Source organism: Diceros bicornis, chromosome 3, assembly GCF_020826845.1.
Source record: "Diceros bicornis minor isolate mBicDic1 chromosome 3, mDicBic1.mat.cur, whole genome shotgun sequence".
Taxonomy (NCBI): Eukaryota; Metazoa; Chordata; class Mammalia; order Perissodactyla; family Rhinocerotidae; genus Diceros; species Diceros bicornis.
In genome coordinates this window covers 56,830,975-56,849,053 of record NC_080742.1, presented here as the reverse complement: position 1 = coordinate 56,849,053, position 18,079 = coordinate 56,830,975, and the positions used below count along the sequence as shown (strand labels likewise).

General features: G+C 35.8%; 1 protein-coding gene across 3 annotated transcripts in view; it reads left to right on the top strand.

Annotated features, from left to right (window-relative positions):
* NT5C3A (5'-nucleotidase, cytosolic IIIA) overlaps positions 1–18,079 on the top strand; it is a 53,826-nt gene that overhangs the window by 17,791 nt on the left and 17,956 nt on the right. The window contains exon 1 of one of the 3 annotated variants that reach the window (XM_058527962.1): positions 15,075–15,112. The exons of the other annotated variants lie outside the window; for them this stretch is intronic. The gene's annotated coding sequence lies outside the window, so the exon portion shown is untranslated. Of the gene's footprint in view, positions 1–15,074; positions 15,113–18,079 lie in introns of those variants that run through there. 3 annotated transcript variants of the gene reach the window in all.

The window sequence follows — 18,079 nt, the reverse complement described above, 5'->3', positions numbered from 1 at the left end:
GGAGAAGCAGTGCGTCGGTGTGTGCCTGGGATCCGAACCTGGGCCGCCAGTAGCGGAGCGTGCGCACTTAACCACTAAGCCACGGGGCCGGCCCCAATCCTCCTCTTTTTGCTGAGGAAGACTGGCCCTGAGCTAACATCCATGTGGATCTTCCTCCACTTTATGTGGGACACTGCCACAGCATGGCCTGACAAGCGGTGCATGGGTGCGCGCCCTGATCCGAACCTGGGCCACCAGCAGCAGAGTGCAAGCACTTAGCCTCAATGCCATGGGGCTGGCCCCGCAGTTGCTGGTTTTAATTAGGAGGTACAAGGACATCAAGGCAGAGGTCTTGGAAATTTCCTTGGCTTTTCTCATGGTCACGGGATGGCTGTTGCAGTCCTGGTCAACATGTCCATCTTCCAGGCAGCAGAAAGGAGGAAGCAGGGAGGAGGGTACTTATTTCAGTAAAGCAAAACCTTTTCCTTGCATGTCACTGGAGAGAACAGTGTCATACGGCCACCCTAACTGTAAGTGAAGCTGAGGAATTTCTTTGTGGTTGAGCAAATTGCCACCCTCCAATAAAATTGAGATTCTATTACTAAGAAAGAAGGGGAGGATGTGTATCAGTTAGGTAATCAGCCGTCTACCATGCTACATCATAGTGCCTATTCTTTTTCCATATCATTTGCCATTCAGTAAATATCGATTTAATATTTGGTCAAATGAAAATGCCTATATATAATCTAATATTACTGGTGGTCAGTTGGCTGGTAGAAAAATAGATCATTCCAACTATTCCTAGTACTTGGTAATACAGCAATAGAGACAAACTCAGAATAGCTTTGATCCTCTGTCTACCCCAAGCGTAAATATTTGTTTATTCACACCTGAAATATCTAGATCTTAAATAGTTCTTGAGACATGGCCACTGCCTTCATACATGCTAATGAGATTTAGAAGCTACTCTCTCAATTATGTGTCACAACTAACTTAAAAGCTGGAGTCCTAACAGTACTTCTAGAATGAACGAATATAAATGTTGTCAGAAAGATGATAACAAAACGCCAGGTGGTGTTCAAAGGAATCGGAGATTATATTGGGTAATATTTGATGGATGTGGTCACATTTGAGGGGTAACAATCATGATTGGTCCAGTTTGAATAAAATATATTGTAAAATAAGGGAAACATTAAACTCTTAACATTGGCAAAGAATATGTAAGTTCATCTTGAATCCTCAGATTTGCAAGTGTGGAAATGTTTGTACCAGGCGGATGACTTTGTCCTTTCAAATCACATTTGTCATGTTTCCTGTGTATTGTCCTCTTGCAATGAATCTAACCACATTTTCAACTTCATTGAAAAGTTTGAGGGCCAGCCCCGTGGCATAATGGTTAAGTGCCCGCGCTCCGCTGCGGGTGGCCCGGGTTCGGATCCCGGGCGCGCACCGACGCTCCGCTTGTCAAGCCATGCTGTGGTGGGGTCCCATATAAAGTGGAGGAAGATGGGCACGGATGTTAGCCCAGGGCCAGTCTTCCTCATCTAAAAGAGGAGGGTTGGCATGGATGTTAGCTCAGGGCTGATCTTCCTCACAAAAAAAAAAAAAAAGTTTGATCTCTTATCTAGCGAGCCATTTTTATATTAGCTAGAATACTTCCCGAAACAGTTTTAGTTTTACAGATTGTTTTTTTCTTATTCTTTTTGTTGTAAATTCATTTACGTAACAGATGGAGCCACCCTTAAACCAGATACTAATATTTTAAATTTACCCAAGAATTCCCTTTTCTGGCTAAAAGCCATCATATCCATAGATACTTTTACTTTCTTCATTTAACAAGCCCTCCAGATGATTCTGATGCGTGCTCAAGTTTGAGAACCATTGAAGTAAACAATTCAAATTCTTGCCCCCGGCAAAATTACAAATTTTACAAGTCACAAAACTTCCAGGTTAATTGCTCACAAGTAGTGGCAATTGGGGCTGCCAAACAATTACTGTGTGAATAGAGAAGGCAATGTGATGAGGATGTAGAAAAATGGGCACTTTCATTTACTTTGGTGGAGGCCGTGTACATTGGTTAAATAAATTATAGTGCATGGTTAAATTATGATGCACTTGTATAATACAGCTGTATAATACGGCTTTAAACACAAAAGTAAATCTGTATGCATTAACATTTTATGAAGCTCAAAAGACAGTAACTAGGGAAGAAAAGCAAGTTGTAAAACAGTTGTGGTTCCAAAAGAGATACACATGGATTTGCTTGTATGTCATTGGAAATTCTTGAAAAACTACACTAGAAGCTGTTTATAGTTGTTACTGGTGATGGTGGAACTTGGGAGGATGAGACTGGGGAGGGAGATTTCAACTTTTCCATCCTTTAACGTTTCATATGGTTTGAAATAACATGAGCGTGTATTTTATACATTTTTAAAAACTGGTTAATTAAAAGCAACAACATTTTTAAAAGTGTGTGGGGACCACATTGTAGAAACATCTTTATTATCAGTAGTAAGGTGTTTTTAATTAATTTGCTAAAGAGCCTTTGAGTGTGTTATTATTTATTTTTTCCAGCACCAATAGTCTAGTTTTTATCCGAGAGTGTTTTTTTTTTTTTAATAAAAAGATCTGGATTGTGTTTTAGTGTGATTAACCTGTAGCTGAAGTACACTAAATTAGCATTACTAGAATCAGGAGATGAGGAGTGTAGGGGAGGAAAAAATAATTTTCCCTCTGCCTTTCTAAGTTCTCCGCTGGGGATCCTATAACAAAACAGATTAACAATAGAAAAACAAACAGAAGTTTGTTAACAGATATACATAGGAGATACCCAGGGAAAAATGAGTAACTTTCCTAGATGGCTTAGAATTATACCATCTACAGCTAAAGACAAAAAGAGAAGTGTATGGGGAGGCCTGTTACGGGGCGGGGAGGAGGAAAGGTACAGTAAACATAAGTAAGGGTTGATATGCAGATTTAAGTACATGCCCTTTGATATGAGTTTCTTGTGCTTTAGTTGTCCTTCTCTTCCTGGTACAGAGAGGGAGACACCCTTACAAAGGATGACTCCCTTTATAAATGTAAATTTCCCTTACAAAAGGGTACCTTCTAATGTTTTCAGAGCTGCTTCTGTGTCTGCTGTTTCTCTGAAATAATAAAATAGTCACATAATCTGTATGCCAAAGAGGCATATGTTGGGGTGGCATATTCTGCCACCCTCAAGGAGCAGGAATTAAGATAAGCATGGATTAAAGAAAATGAAGACCTACACTGCTGTGGGAGTCATAGAAGGAGGAGGACAGAATATTAACAGATTGCGGAGGTGAACTCTATAGAATTTGAAGGGGAGCAGAATTTGTCACCCCTAAATATGCCTCTTTGGCATAAGGATTATTTGTGGCTGATTATTTTTAAGAAAAAATTTAAAAAAAAATTTTATAGCAGTTTGAATGTTCCCTATAGTTTGTTAAATCATTTCCATATATTCCTCTTTTGTTGGCTTTTAAAATAATTCAGGTATCACATTATTTAGAGTTATTGAATTAAGAAGCATATAAAGAATCTTAAATCCTAATTTAATCCTTCTCTTTTTTTGGATTTTTGTTTGTTTGTTTTTTGCTGAGGAAGATTCGCCCTGAGCTAACATCTGCTGCTAATCTTCCTCTTTTTGTATGTGAGCTGCTGCCACAGTATGGCCACTGACAGATGAGCGGTGTAGGTCTGCACCGAGGAACCCTAACCTGGGCCACCAAAGTGGAGCATGCTGAACTTAACCACTAGGCCACCTGGGCTGGCCCCCTTATTCTCTTTTAAATTAGAAGTTGTCATTTATAATAATATAATGTATATTATTATTCAATATAATAACTTATTTGAAATCTAATGTCATAAACCTTACCTGATAGGTTTTTCTCCCCCCTTTAAAGACAGTGAAGGGGAGGAAAAGAAAAAAAACCTATCCTCTACCCACTCTGGGTCCTTTCTGTCTGGGCTACAAGTTAAATTGACATGAGACCCAATAGCAGGAGAAAATCAAACAAAGCTTTATAACATGTATACATGAGAGAGACACACTGGGTAACTGAGTGTCTTGACCAGATGGCAGAGGTTCTCACCTTAAATACTACCTTCAACTAAAGATAAAGGAGGATGTTGGGGGTGGGGGAACCAGCTATGGGAGATTACCAGAAAGGCACAGTGAACAAGAGTGTCCAGATTTAAGTCCCCACCTTCCACAATGATAAGAGTTTCTAGAGATAAGGTCATCCCACCTTTTTCCTGATACAGAGAGGGAGATACCTTTACAAATGAAGATTTCCATTATAAATGTAAATGTCTCTTACAAAGGATAACTTCTATATTTGCTTGGAATGGGCTTAGCAAGGACCTTCCCAGTCTATCCATACCCAGAGTTAAATTCTTTTAAGCAGTTAGTGGGAGGGGAGGGAGAGGTCAAAGTTTCTTTCAGAGAAAATAATTAAGGTAAAGAGACATATTTTGAGGTGGCCAATTCTGATCTCCCACAATAGCAAGCAGGGAAGTCTACACAATTCCATTTTTCTGTCAGCAGGTGGCAGACTTCTCTCTCTCTGCTGTAGGACAGTGCTGCATTTCTAAATTACCTCTCTTGTTTATGCACTTTTATATTTACTCTCCCAGTGTTACTTAAACCTGAAGGGGAACAGAATATGCTACCGCAAAATGTGCCATTTTGGCATATGGATTATTTTGAGCTGAAAACAATCAAGACCCAGCAGATTCAGGAAAAGCTTTTTACCTCCCCCTTAACTGCTGAAAAGAATTTAGAGAGAGATCCTGTACCAGGAAAAGAGCTATTACCAGAGATAACTTTTTCATCTGAGAGACTTATCTGCACGGCAGGGAAACATTTGTTTACCAAGTATTTGCTCTGCATCTTGCTGTGAATTGCCTCCCTCTCCTTCGAAGCCCCAGACCCCTGCCTCTTTTCTCCTTAGCTCGGGATGGTCTGTAAGCCTCAATTGCCTGGCTGCCTTTGGGTCTCATATCTTTGTGGGGCCCCCATAGGTACAAAATTAAATTTGGTCTTTTTTTTTTTTTTTCTCTGTTAATCTGTCTTTTTAGTACAGGGGGGTGTCAGCCAAGAACCTAGAAGGGTGGAGGGAAAATTATTTTTCCTCCCCTACAAACTATTACTCTATAAAATTTAAACCAAATATAGCAGTCTTCTGTCATTATTTGTAGATGTAAATACTGTTTGTCTATTTTTTCCATGTATGTTTGTCTTCCTCATTTTCAAGGTGCTGATAGGTTACAAAATTGTTTGGCAGTTGATTGGAGGGTTACTTCATTTGTTTGGCAAGTGCCTGCTTGTAAGTAGGTGGAAGTAGATAGTCATATGTCTAACATGATGTGGGTTCCTGCAAGATCCTTCCTGTCCCTATTTTATCTCCTCCAAAGCCTTGTCATGGCACAGCCCTCTCATTTACCTTACCTTAAATGTCCTACTCAGGGTCTGGGTTCAGAATACCATTATCAAAAAAAAAAAGAAATCATCATACTCATATACAGTCTTCCCCCGTGAACAGTTTGTCAGCTTATTTAGATTTCTCTGTCACACCGTTAACAGTCTAAGGGAAGGAGACACTCGATTGATTTTGATGGAGGGAGACGGGAAAAGTTTGAGAACCTAAGCATTATAGGATAGTGAAATGTTACGAAATAGAAACCCACTGAAGTAACACTGGGCCTGGAACTAGAAAACACTTAGAAATGGATTCCTGTTTGGGTTAATTTGTCGCTGTCCTGTTATTCTGTAACCAGGGAAAAGAAACTAAAATTTTGAGATGTCTACTTAACGGTCAAGTACATCCTGCATGTTTATCTTATTTAATCCTTAAAACACAGTCCAGCTGGTCATTATTGTTGTAATTTTCTATTAATTTCCTTAGGAACTAGCTAGTAAGTAGCAGAGCCAGCGTTCAATCTGATTCCAGCTCTCTCTGAAGCTTTTGAGTAAAGCACGCTTCCCAGTTGGGAATGAGAATTACGTCTTTAGTAAGTGTTATTGTGTTCCTGGTCTTTAAAAATTTTATGTCTTTCCAAGCTAATTAAATACTTTATTCTATTATGTCTTTTGTTTTATGCACAACCGTGTGCTATATATGTCTGATTTTGTCATGTGTTCCTAGTTTTGGTAGGATAGGAAAATCTACCTAGTATTCCATAATTATTCTATTATTCTCCGTGTATTTTAAGTATTGTGGTTTATCTAGTAAAGATATACAGTATTTTGTTTCTTGAACAAGTTATGTAATCTGTGATTTGAACACTAGACAATCTTATAAGTGAATGAGGTCAGGTAATATATAATGTTTGAGAGTTTAGTAGTTAGTAAATCCTTGATTCAGATCTCAGCACTGCCACATTCTAATGGTTTAGCTTTGGACAAGTTACTTTTCTCAGCCTCGATTTCCAGTTTTCTAGAATGGAGAAGATTCACCTAAAAACTCTCCTGCCTCCTTGTTTCCTTCAGGGTATTACATTAAGAATATGTTCTGTCTTTCTATTTTTTATTTCACTTGGTGTTTTAAATAATTACAGTTTAGGAGAATTCCAACAGTATGTTATTCTAAATACTGTCTACCTGGGTTGTTATTAAGATTAAAAAAGAGATGCTATACATACAGTGCCAAATTATGTTTACCACATAGTAATTCAATAAATGTTCATCCTCTTATCTTCTCCCTTCTGTTAGTAAACAAAGCTTTTCTTTTCCCAAATTTCTTTTAGACATGATGTTCTTTTATAGTAGATTCATATTAAGTAACGCATTTAAAATTATCTCAAAACAATATTCTGTTTGAGTTCTCAGATTTGAAGATAAAAGCAGAATGTATAGTTATACATCTGTCTTTCTTCAAGTTGAAAAGATTGGGAATGCGGAGATGTCCGGGATTATGCCAATTTTTGAGAAAGTTTTTAACCTGAGCACCTAGCACTCTAGCAAATAGGGCCTAATTTCTGCCTGCCTACTAGCATAATTGTAGATGGTTAAACTGACCTGGGTAGCACGCTGGGAGGCTTGTCATATATAATTACATCGTTTTCAGGCACTGAAATTTAATTTCACTAAGATCGTATGAGAAACATGGGTTATTATAAAGGATAAAGCTTCTATATGCATTTGACACTTTTGAAGCCCCTCTGACACACTTACAACATGCACAGATCATGTGATTCACTATAGATTTAAAAAAATTAACTCATGGGGTCCATACAGGTGGATTTCCAACCATGTGACTCAGCTTTAGGGCAGTTTTAATAATTAAGGACTCATGAGTACCTGAATTAAGATCCAGCTTTTTGTAAGGAATTTCTCTATTTTTAATTATTTACTTATTTAATGCTTCATTTTCTCCTTCTCTTTTTATTTCTGGTGTAATACACGCTGATATAAAAATTAGTAAATCTGGATAACCAAAAAGAAGTAATCTGCAGTTTTCACCACATAAAAAAACCCATATTTTAGTAAGTGTACTCCTTTCTTTTTCTATGCACATAACTAGTAAGTATCATTTTTCCCAAAATGAGAGCATACTATAACATTGTTTTTAACAAGATTACTCATTAATTTATTTCTTAATAATAAATTTATACTTATTTTAATGATTATATTACTTTATGTTAATATATCATATACAGATATCATAATTTATTTAGCACGTTCTTTGTTGTTGAACTTCAAATTGTTTCTCATTTTGCATTATGATAAATAACAGATAAGTGAACGTTCTTATAGCATCTGTGCGTGTCCATGATTGTTTAAATGGAATTGCTGGGTCAAAGGACATGCACAAATCTAAGGCTTTCCAGGTTACCCTCTGGAAGGGTTGTACCAATTTATATTTCCACTAGCAGTATATTTAAGTACTTAGCTCCTTGTTTTCCTGGGAGTAGCTATCATTTTTTTCTTGTCTGCCAAATGATAGTTAAAAAAAAAAACTATTTCTATTACTTTTGAAGTTGAACTTTTAAAAATAGTTGGCCATTTATTTTCTTCTTTTTGGAATCATCTGAGTTCTTTTTCTTGATTCAGAAGGGCTTTTATAAAATAATTTTAAACATGAGAATATGTTAGAAATATATTTTTCCAAGTTTTTTTGTTTCACTTCCATTTTTGAGCAGTTTAAATGTGACCCTCCTTTTCAAACCTTTAAGTGGCTGCTTTAAACCAATGTACTAATTCTTTAGAATGTTTCACTGAGCTTAATTTGCACATGACTCCTCATTTACACATTATGACTTCATTTTATAGCCAGAGAAGATAGCACATTGTTTAAATAGTTTGTGTAACTTACTCATTAGTTTACCCTCCCAGCCATAAAATGAGGAAGGCTACTACAGAAAAAATAGTAAAGTATGATTTTGCCCCAATAGATAATTTTCATTTTACCTTCATGAACATGAGTTAACATATGCCATGTTCATTTTTTCCAAAGATGTAGTAGCATTATATACACTTTCACTTTCTTATATTTTGTAACATGTAATTTTTAAAAATAATCTGTTTTCTTCTGTGTATAAGATATATTCATTAGAATAGAAAATACCAAATATATAGAAATACAGAAAATACAGAAGCTTATGAAGAAGAAAATACAGTCATCTGTGATTGTATTGTTTCTCTGTGATGACTGTTAATTGATTTTTGGAATATATTTGATTCAGTCATGTTAGATGATTATTGTTCTATTCAATTTAGTTTAGTACTGGTTTATGATTTAAGGCTCTTGTATCTATATTCTTAAGTGAAATTAGATATGTTTCTTCTTTTTGTGCTATTATTGACAGGCTTTTGTTTCAGGGTTTTATTCTAGTTAGTTTCATAAATGGAATTGGATACCTTAACTTTTTTTTATGTGTTGTTAAACAGTTTAGCATGGGAGCTATCTGTTCTTTAAAAGTTTGAAAGAACTCACCAGTATAAAACCTCACCATAAAGCTTTTTGAAGCCCATTCTCTGATAAACTTATTTTTATAAGTTCTATTCTGATGAGCACACATTCCATCGTTGAATGTAATATATGTTATCAAAACTTTTCTAAGGTTATGGGCCGGCCCCATGGCTTAGCGGTTAAGTGAGCGGGCTCCGCTGCTGGCGGCCGGGGTTTGGATCCGGGGCGTGCACTGACGCACCGCTTCTCCGGCCATGCTGAGGCCGCGTCCCACATACAGCAACTAGAAGGACCTGCAGCTATGTATGACGTACAACTATCTACTGGGGCTTTGGGGGAAAAATAAATAAATAAATAAAATTAATTAAAAAAAAACTTTTCTAAGGTTAAATTAAGTACTTTCGTTTACTATGTTGTTTATTAATATTGAAGAAAGTTTTGAAGGGGCTATATTTTGTGGTTTCTTCTACTTACATACTTGTAAAACTCAAGTTATCACCCAGTGATGCTCCCTAGAATTTCAAATAATTCTTTGCTACAAGTTATTAGTTTATGAACTTGAGTCTCTTTCAAAATAATTTTCTTCATTGGTTTCTTACCTTATTATTATTATTTTTTTAATTTTTTTAAAATTTATTTTAATTTTCCCCCAAAGCCCCAGTAGATAGTTGTGTGTCATAGCTGCACATCCTTCTAGTTGCTGTATGTGGGACGCAGCCTCAGCATGGCCAGAGAAGCGGTGCGTCGGTGCGCACCCGGGATGCGAACCCGGGCCACCAGCAGCGGAGCGCCTGCCCTTAACCACTAAGCCACGGGGCTGGCCCACCTTATTATTTTTTAAATGAGTTTATCTGGCTCAACAAAGGGAGGAGATACTAAGTTACATCTTTGTACTCTCCATTTAAATGTATTGCATATAATACACCAATAATAAAAGGTTAAATAGCATACCTTTTCATCATTTTTAACGTAACCAAACAAAAACAGCAATCCTAAACAATACTGTTTCTTTTCAACAGACGCGGTACCAGCTGTGTGATGTGGATGGAGTCCAAAATTAAAACAAAGTGTTTCTTCTTGTTCCATTTCAGACACAGAAATCCAGATATAGTAAAATGGGAACAATAATTTCAGTGCTAAGCTTCCAGAAATATTAGAACATAGTGCATTTGAGAGGAGAGCTAGGAAAGACTCTTCATTTATGTTACTGTCTTAACATCTGATTTCCTTGAACATGACCTACCTTTTGCAACATAAATGTCATTTCCTCTAAAGGAGTTTAAACTACAGAATTTATCTAACAGTAAGAAAGTAAAGAAGATATAGACTGTGTTCAAGAACTTTGAGTTTCTGAACATTAAATTACTCAATCCTAGAGTCTTGGCATAGTGTTTTTAAGGAATGCATTGAGGAGGCTGGCCCAGTGGCGTAGTGGTTGAGTTCATGTGCTCGGCTTCCGCGGCCCGGGGTTCGCAGGTTCAGATCCTAGGCATGGACCTACGCACTGCTTATCAAGCCATACTGTGGCAGGCGTCCCACATATAAAGTAGAGGAAGATGGGCACAGGTGTTAACCCAGGGCCAATCTTTCTCAGCAAAAAGAGGAGGGTTGGCAACAGATGTTAGCTCAGGGCTAATCTTCCTCACCAAAAAAAAAAAAAAAAAAAGAAATGCAATAAGATTAGAACCATAGCTTTTCCTCAGTTTGCGTATATGTATATAAATTCATAAATGCAGCAATCAGCTTCACTAAATAGGATACGGTTTCTTTTTGTTTGTTTTGAGGAAGATTGGCCCTACGCTAACATCTGTTGCCAATCTTCCTCCTTTTCTTTTTTTTTTTTTTGTCCCCAAAACCCCAGAACATAGTTGTATATCATAGTTGTAGCGTTGTAGCTCTTCTGTATGGAACGCCGCCTCAGCATGGCTTGATGAGCAGTGAGTAGGTCCATGCCCAGGATTCGAACCGCTCAACCCCTGGCCACTGAGGCAGAGCATGCGAACTTAACCGCCACACCCCGAGGCCGGCCCCTAGGATAAGTTTTTGGAATGATTTTAAATGAGAAAATCTTACTTGTCATTCATTTTCCCAAAATATAATAATTGTTTCATCTGTTTTTGCTCCTTAAACATTTTAAACCATATTCATATAAACATTTATAGCACCTGATTTCAGTTTTATTTTGAACAGTCACAGTGGTAAAGTCAGTTGACTGTTGTCTTCAGAGAAGTTTTATGCCTAGACAGATGTTATGCATGTTTAAAAAAATCATCTTTCTATTTACATCATGCAGCAGTTATTGGGAACAAGTTTTGCAAGAGTACTTATGGAAAGTATTGCATCTCACCTCATACTGAATTGTCTTCCTTGTGTGGGTTTATTGTTTTGTTTGGAATAACTTCCTAGCATGTCAGGCAAGTTCAGATTGAAGTTTAAAAAATACATTCCATGGCAAATGATAATTGGATTATGGTAAACTGTGAGTTAGTAGTTGAGTCTTAGATTGGATTATTGAGAAATAACTATACTTACTACAGGTTTTTGTGTTCTTTCACATACAATTATTAATTTGTGTAATACCTATATTCCCTTTACTTCCCTGCCCCAGGATCAAAGTCAAAGTGAATCCATCAATTAATAAGTTATTAAGGTTTAAATTGATAGATTTGCTTTTCTGTGGGCTTTTTTGTTTTTTCATTATTCAAAATTTTGAGGAACTTTTTGATGGCCGAATACGAAGTGATCATTTTTAGCTTTTCAAATTGATTGAATAATTGACAGTATCTGAAAAGTTGTAACTAGTTACTGCGAAGTACAAACAGACAGCTCTTTCTCCATTGATAAAGACAGCCAGTTTCAGTGTTATAAGGGGAGAAAAATATTCCAAAGATTTGAGTCCTGTGTGAGAAGTTCTCTGCTCTTTGTCATATCAATTTCAGGTCTAGAGTCTACATTAGGCATGATATGAGTGATTTCTGTTTCTATGACAATGGGTAAAGAAACTCTAAGGCAACAGGGCCCAGTCATTGCGTCCAGAGGTGAAAGTCCATTGTGCTGCTGACGATCCTGCCTTTACGACTTTTTACTTCTCCCTCCCCCCAAAAAAAAAAAAAGTATCCTAGACCTATTTGAAACCAATTTCATTTTCGTTTATTCATTGCTTTGCTTGTGTCCTTGTTCCATTTCTGTGGCACAGTTTTAAGACATCATTCTTGTTCATAGACATCTCTAGCCCTCTCATGTAAGTGTTATGTGTATATTATTGCCTAGAAACAGTGAGATGTGCTAAGAAAAAAAGAGTGTTCCAGTTCTTGTACCTGAGTCACATAAGTAATAAGTGACTTCTCCAGACCTTAGATTCCTTATCTATAATAAAAGGGGAAGTATTATTTTTCTCTTACTGATTTCTTACTGATTTTACTCTTTTCTCTTACTGATAAGGGTTTACTGATTAAATTAAATTAGAACACATATAAAGGGCCATTGCATGCTTCTGAAACTCTAACACACAGGGTAAGAAAATGCTCAAAAGATGTTAGTCCTTTTTGGAGGGACACCCCACCAGACACACCTTCCCACCCCTATCGCATATACACCCTGAGTGGAATTAAAAGGCAGAAGAAGTACCCTATAGGCAGGAGGCTATACTCATTTCCTCTCTTCTCTACTCTCCTTCGACTAGCAGGATAGAACACCATCTTCTACCGTTAAAGACCAAAACACCCGTCTTGATAAGATACTAGCCATCGTTCTTTTCATGCTATATTTAGTTTTGTTTTACAGTAAACTGGCTGAATTCCTTTCTTCTGTCTCTACTTTAGAAATACTGTTTCAAATAATCCATCTGTATCATGTTGACTAGCTCGGGTTGTTTTATTTTTTTTTTTTTAACTTTCTTTTCTGATTATGGACATGATTGGTGCTACTATTATAATGTTTTTAGTAAGCCATTTTTTGTTTCCTAAGGAACTCATTTATTTTATAAAGCTCAGAAAATAAAAATGGCCCCTTAATCCCATTGCTGATACTGTCTTGTATTCTATTTTAGACTTTCCTATACTTCTATAATAAGATTTTCCCCTGAAATTGAACTCTTGCTGTTGATACTTTCATAACTGTTTTCACTCAATTGATCATGTACGCCTCAATATATCTGTACGTTTTGATCTCACAGAGCAGCACTGTCCAGGCATGGACTGTGAAGACAGAGAGACCTGAGTTTGAATTTATTTCTGCTGCTTGTCAGCTACAAGCCTTAATTTATTCCCCTGTAAAGTGAGGATAATAATAGCACATACCTTCCAGGGTTATGAGTATTACATGAGATGAGGTATGTCAAATGCGTAGAAGTATCTGGCACATAGAAAACATACAATAAATTTTAGCTATTTATAATGATCATTTTTGAGAACTGTATAATTTTATATTTTGTATATATACCACAATTTATTTACCTCTCCTGTATTAATGAACATTTAGATATGGGTGTTTAGGTTGTTTACAGTTTTCCCAGTATTATAAAACAACTCTGCAATATACATCCTTGGAACTAAATCTTTGTATACTGCCTTATTTCCTTAGGATAAATTCCTTGGGACATAAAATTGGTGTGTCCCAAGAAATTTATATTTCTAAAGCTTTTAATAGTATTTCTCAATAGCCCTCCAAAAAGGTTGTGGAACTATAACTCCAGTATTCTTTGTTGTTGTTGCAGATGATTTATCTTGAATCATCTCTCAAAGTGATATCTTTAAAATTCTTATCATTGCTAACTATATTAATGTATTAGAGGACAGTAAGTCATCACATTCATACATAATACAGAAGTATTTTCAAAATGGATCACCTAGTTACCCTTGAGCTTCCGTTACAAGAGTATAAAAGGTTTTCCTCTGAGAGGAATGTTTTGTTGTGAATCTTTTCATCTTATTAAAATAAGATAGCAGTGCCAAATTTTTAACATTTGGGAGATACCAAGTTTGAATAATTTGTTAGTGGCCTTTTTTAAAAGCAATTTTTAAATTTTTTGTGTTGTTTTTAATAGAGAATGCTACTTCACCACGTTTGATTACTGAAGTGTTCTGTGGGTTCAGTTTCTCTTGAGCATAGAAGAGAGAAGGCTGATGTGAAAATTTATTTACATAAGTGTAGCTTAGCCGTGTTCCTTAATGATAAAGCTTCCCAGAGCCCCATAGCATGACTTATCTCTCAGGCCCTGACACATGGTATTAGCATATTGCAATCCTACTACTCAGGTTAAAAGCAAGATTGGTTCTCTTTAAAAGTTAAAAATACTTTTCTTCACAACAGTTTGACTGATTTTATTTCCAGCAGGAAAGGCAATTTTTTCAATTTTTTAACCATAAAAATTAGTTTTCATTTTTTGTGTTCAGATGTTTTAGCAAATCCATGCATGGTCTTGTTAAAATTTACAAACAGTATAGGAAAATATGAAGAAAAACATAAAAAGCACTCTAAATTTCCCTGCCCTGCAATAAAGACTATTAACATTCTATTAACCACACTTAACATGCATCATGTCTTTTTCAACATATCTTAAATGAGCTAATCTTTTTTAAATTGTGGTAAAATATACATAACATAAAATTTACCATTTTCACTATGTTTGATTGTACAGTTCGGTGGCCTTAAAGTACGTTCACATCGTTGTACAACCATCACCACCATCCATCTCTAGAACTCTTTTCATCTGCCACATTGAAACTCTTGTTTCAATAGCTTGAGCAATAGCTCCCTTTTTCCCCTCCCCCAACCCTTGGCAACCATGACGTAATCTTTTTTACTTTGTATTGAAATATAATATTCATATAGAAAAGTGCACATACCACAAGTATACTGACAACCAAAAAACATGATGAGGAAGAGAGTTTTTTTAAGTCTTAAAATTGAGGAACAAGTTGCCAGCGCTCTAATAGTACAGATTTATCTTCTCTTAGCTGTCACATTATCTCAACTGATGGTGTTCTGTCGCACTGAGTGGTGACTAGCTCAGAGTTAGCAAGCCTGTCACCCAGAGCATAATAAAGCTCTGTGTAGTAATGCGTCACAAGACTGTTTTGCATAGAGCTTAGCCAAGGCTTTTGGAACCGCCCTCAGTTGCACCTTGTGCTATATTAGTACTTCTCACACAGGAAGAATTTTCTTTCGCTGGTGTTGCTCGTCCGGTTACCTTCAGGGTAAGTGTGTACAGTTCCTGTGAATAAATGAGTTTCTCTTGTTTAACTTTATCTGATTCTTACTTGGTTCAGTATCTTGTTGAAATTTTAGACATTTAAGAGTACAGAATAAGGAAATAAAAATAGAGTGATCTAGTATAATGCAAAACTATAGTTTGCGAAGATATGAATATGTAAAACTTTGTAGTGTCTTGGGTCTTAGAAATTACAATTTATAGGATCTAATTTTAAGAGTTTCTTTTTTCACTTGTAGATGTTAAGAAAAAGCAAAGTACCTTGAGAAATCTCTTTTTAAGGGAAAAAAAAACTGTAAGATTCAATTTTGTTGTTCATTCAGTTGCTCTGTGACTCAGTTTTGCTGATAGCTACATGCTTTGTGTCCCTAGAATTAGGAACTGTTCTATATGGCTAGTAATTGATGATTAATTTTTATTTTGTGCCTGTGAGCTTTATCCAGGATATCAGCGAATGGGATTACATTGGTATGTTTTATGAATTGATAAAAGCTGGATTACTGTCTCTAAGGCTTATAACAAATTGTATATTGAAAATTAAGATTCAAACATATATATTATGATAAAAGCCTAGAACGTTGTGGCTAACTTAGATTTAAATAATTGAATTTACTTTATTTTTTATAGTTTTGTTTTGTTTTTAAATCAGGAAAATTAGATAATGCAGCAGGCCATTTCTTAAAGCAGTTTACTTGGTTTTTATTGGCAGCCTATATCCAAGCCCTGCATCTCTGGAAATTGCTTACCACCTATGCTCTTGTTCTAGGACAGATCCAAGGACAGAAGAACTCAGAGTGCCTTAAGGATAATCAGTATAGATTACTTAATTTCCATGTGCCTTGGTTTATTCATCTTGAAAAACGCTATTAGATATTAGAGCAGTGGGAGTGGGGGTAGATTAATAAATTCTAAGCTCTGAAATTGTGTATTTTCCTAAGTATCCATGAAATTCTGACTGAGAAGCCAAGTTTTACTATTTAAGAAAATTGGTATAAACTGCTAATTTTTAAAGAACTAGCCTTTGAAATCTGTTTTTTATTTTCTTCTATCTCCCCTTCCCCCCCTACCATTGGCTATTCAGTTTCATTTTTGTTTTATGTCTGTATCGAGTAAGTTTCACTTTCCAGTTTATGTATTTTTTTTCACTGCTGCCTTGAAATATAATTAGGGAAAATTTTTTAAATGCCCCAAGAAAGTGATTTACAATGCTACAGAAATAACTAACTTATAGTTTGATTTTCCCGTGTGCTAATCACCCTAAGAAAGTGTCATTATTAAAAACCCAAGCTTAGGACAAGTAATATAGGTTGCTGGAAAAGTGCAGTAAAAATGGATTCATTATGGATGATTAGTATTGTTGCTGATACCCTGTCCATACTGTAGGAATACATGCCTTTTCTTCTGTAAGTAGTATACAGTTTACTCTTCAAAATTTCATTACCTTATTGTGTAGTTTAAATGTTTCTACAAGTATCAAAATTAAAGCAGAATCACAACTTTCTAAGCTAATAATGTAGGCAAGTAAATTTTTTTCCTGTAGAAATAGAAATTTTCAGTCATTGAATTGTAAATATCTTTTCAAGATAATCATGTCAGAATGAAATACCACAATAGCTAAAGCTTTCAGTTATCAAGTTTCTGCTATTCAAGTGAAATTCTTACCTCTTGCTTCAGTCTTTAGCCTTGTCCTACATATTCCTTGTAAAGAACACTGTTACAGTAGTGACCTTATTAATCTCATAGTGAAAGCACACAAAATAATTATTTTCCAGTTTCTACTTTTTCCAGTCCATATTTAAAGATTCCAAAGACTTAAAACTTCAGAAAGCTTCCTTTGAAGAGAGTTCATGGTTGAAGGGTAGTGTTTTCTATTTTTGAACGTGTCTTCTACACCTGATGTGTTTTTCCAGCTCTTCTCTTGAAGCATCTGCAACAGATGACTGTTGGCAGAGTGAGCCAGAACTTTATATACCAAGTATAGGTTTACAAGCCTATTGGTTTAAAAATACCCTGCCCTAATTTTCAATGTCTTCCTTAGAATAGTGCCAGAATGCTGACATTTATGCCTTCGTCTTTACACCTTGATAATGATAGAGACAACGGGGTGATTTTTGTGTTAGAAGTGCAGTATCACTTTGTGTGAGGTTATCTTTGAACAAGGATAAATTCTGGTCAGATTGCCAGTGAGGAGTGGGAAGAATGAAAGATCTTAACGTTGAAATTTGCACAGTATCCACGAACTGTTAGGTTTACTTATCAAAAATAATGCCCTAAAGTTGGCCATTATCAAATTTCTGATCACTCTTTGTTTTCTTTTGTGTTTTGTTTAAATAACATGTGAAGAGACCATGAGAAAGATGATTACTCTTTTATCTACTAACACTGGCTTTTTTTCCATTGTTTTCTTTTTTTTACTAAACATGAGTGCTCCAAAAAGAGTCATACTTGGGGGTAAGGGGTGGAGAGGAATTGGGCTGCCTGGCTGTGTGTAACAAAAAGATCTGAGATTCCCAGATATTAAAATGTATTCTTCTCAGCTTGAATTCTTTTTTCCTTTGGATTTTTCAAATGTTTCAGAGTATGTGGTATTTTTGTAAACACTACTGTACTTTTCCACATTCTCTTTCCTCTTTTTCAAGCTAATAAAATGGTTTTATTTAAATAGCATCTTCCAAGAAATCTAGACTCCTTTTCAAATGTTAAACATCAAAGAAAAGCCATAAGCATTTAATATTGTGTGCTTTGCTTTCTATAAATGAAGAAACAGACTTGCAGGCAACTTCTGTGACATCTTCTTTAAGATAGATGACTGACAGAAAAAAGTTAGACTAAGGAAAAGTTATGTAAATTTGACCATAATTATCTAAAGACTACTAACCCACATTATAATTACATTTTGAGAGTGGTGATCAAATGTTTTATGAGTTATATAGAATGTAGATAGAAGCTTCTG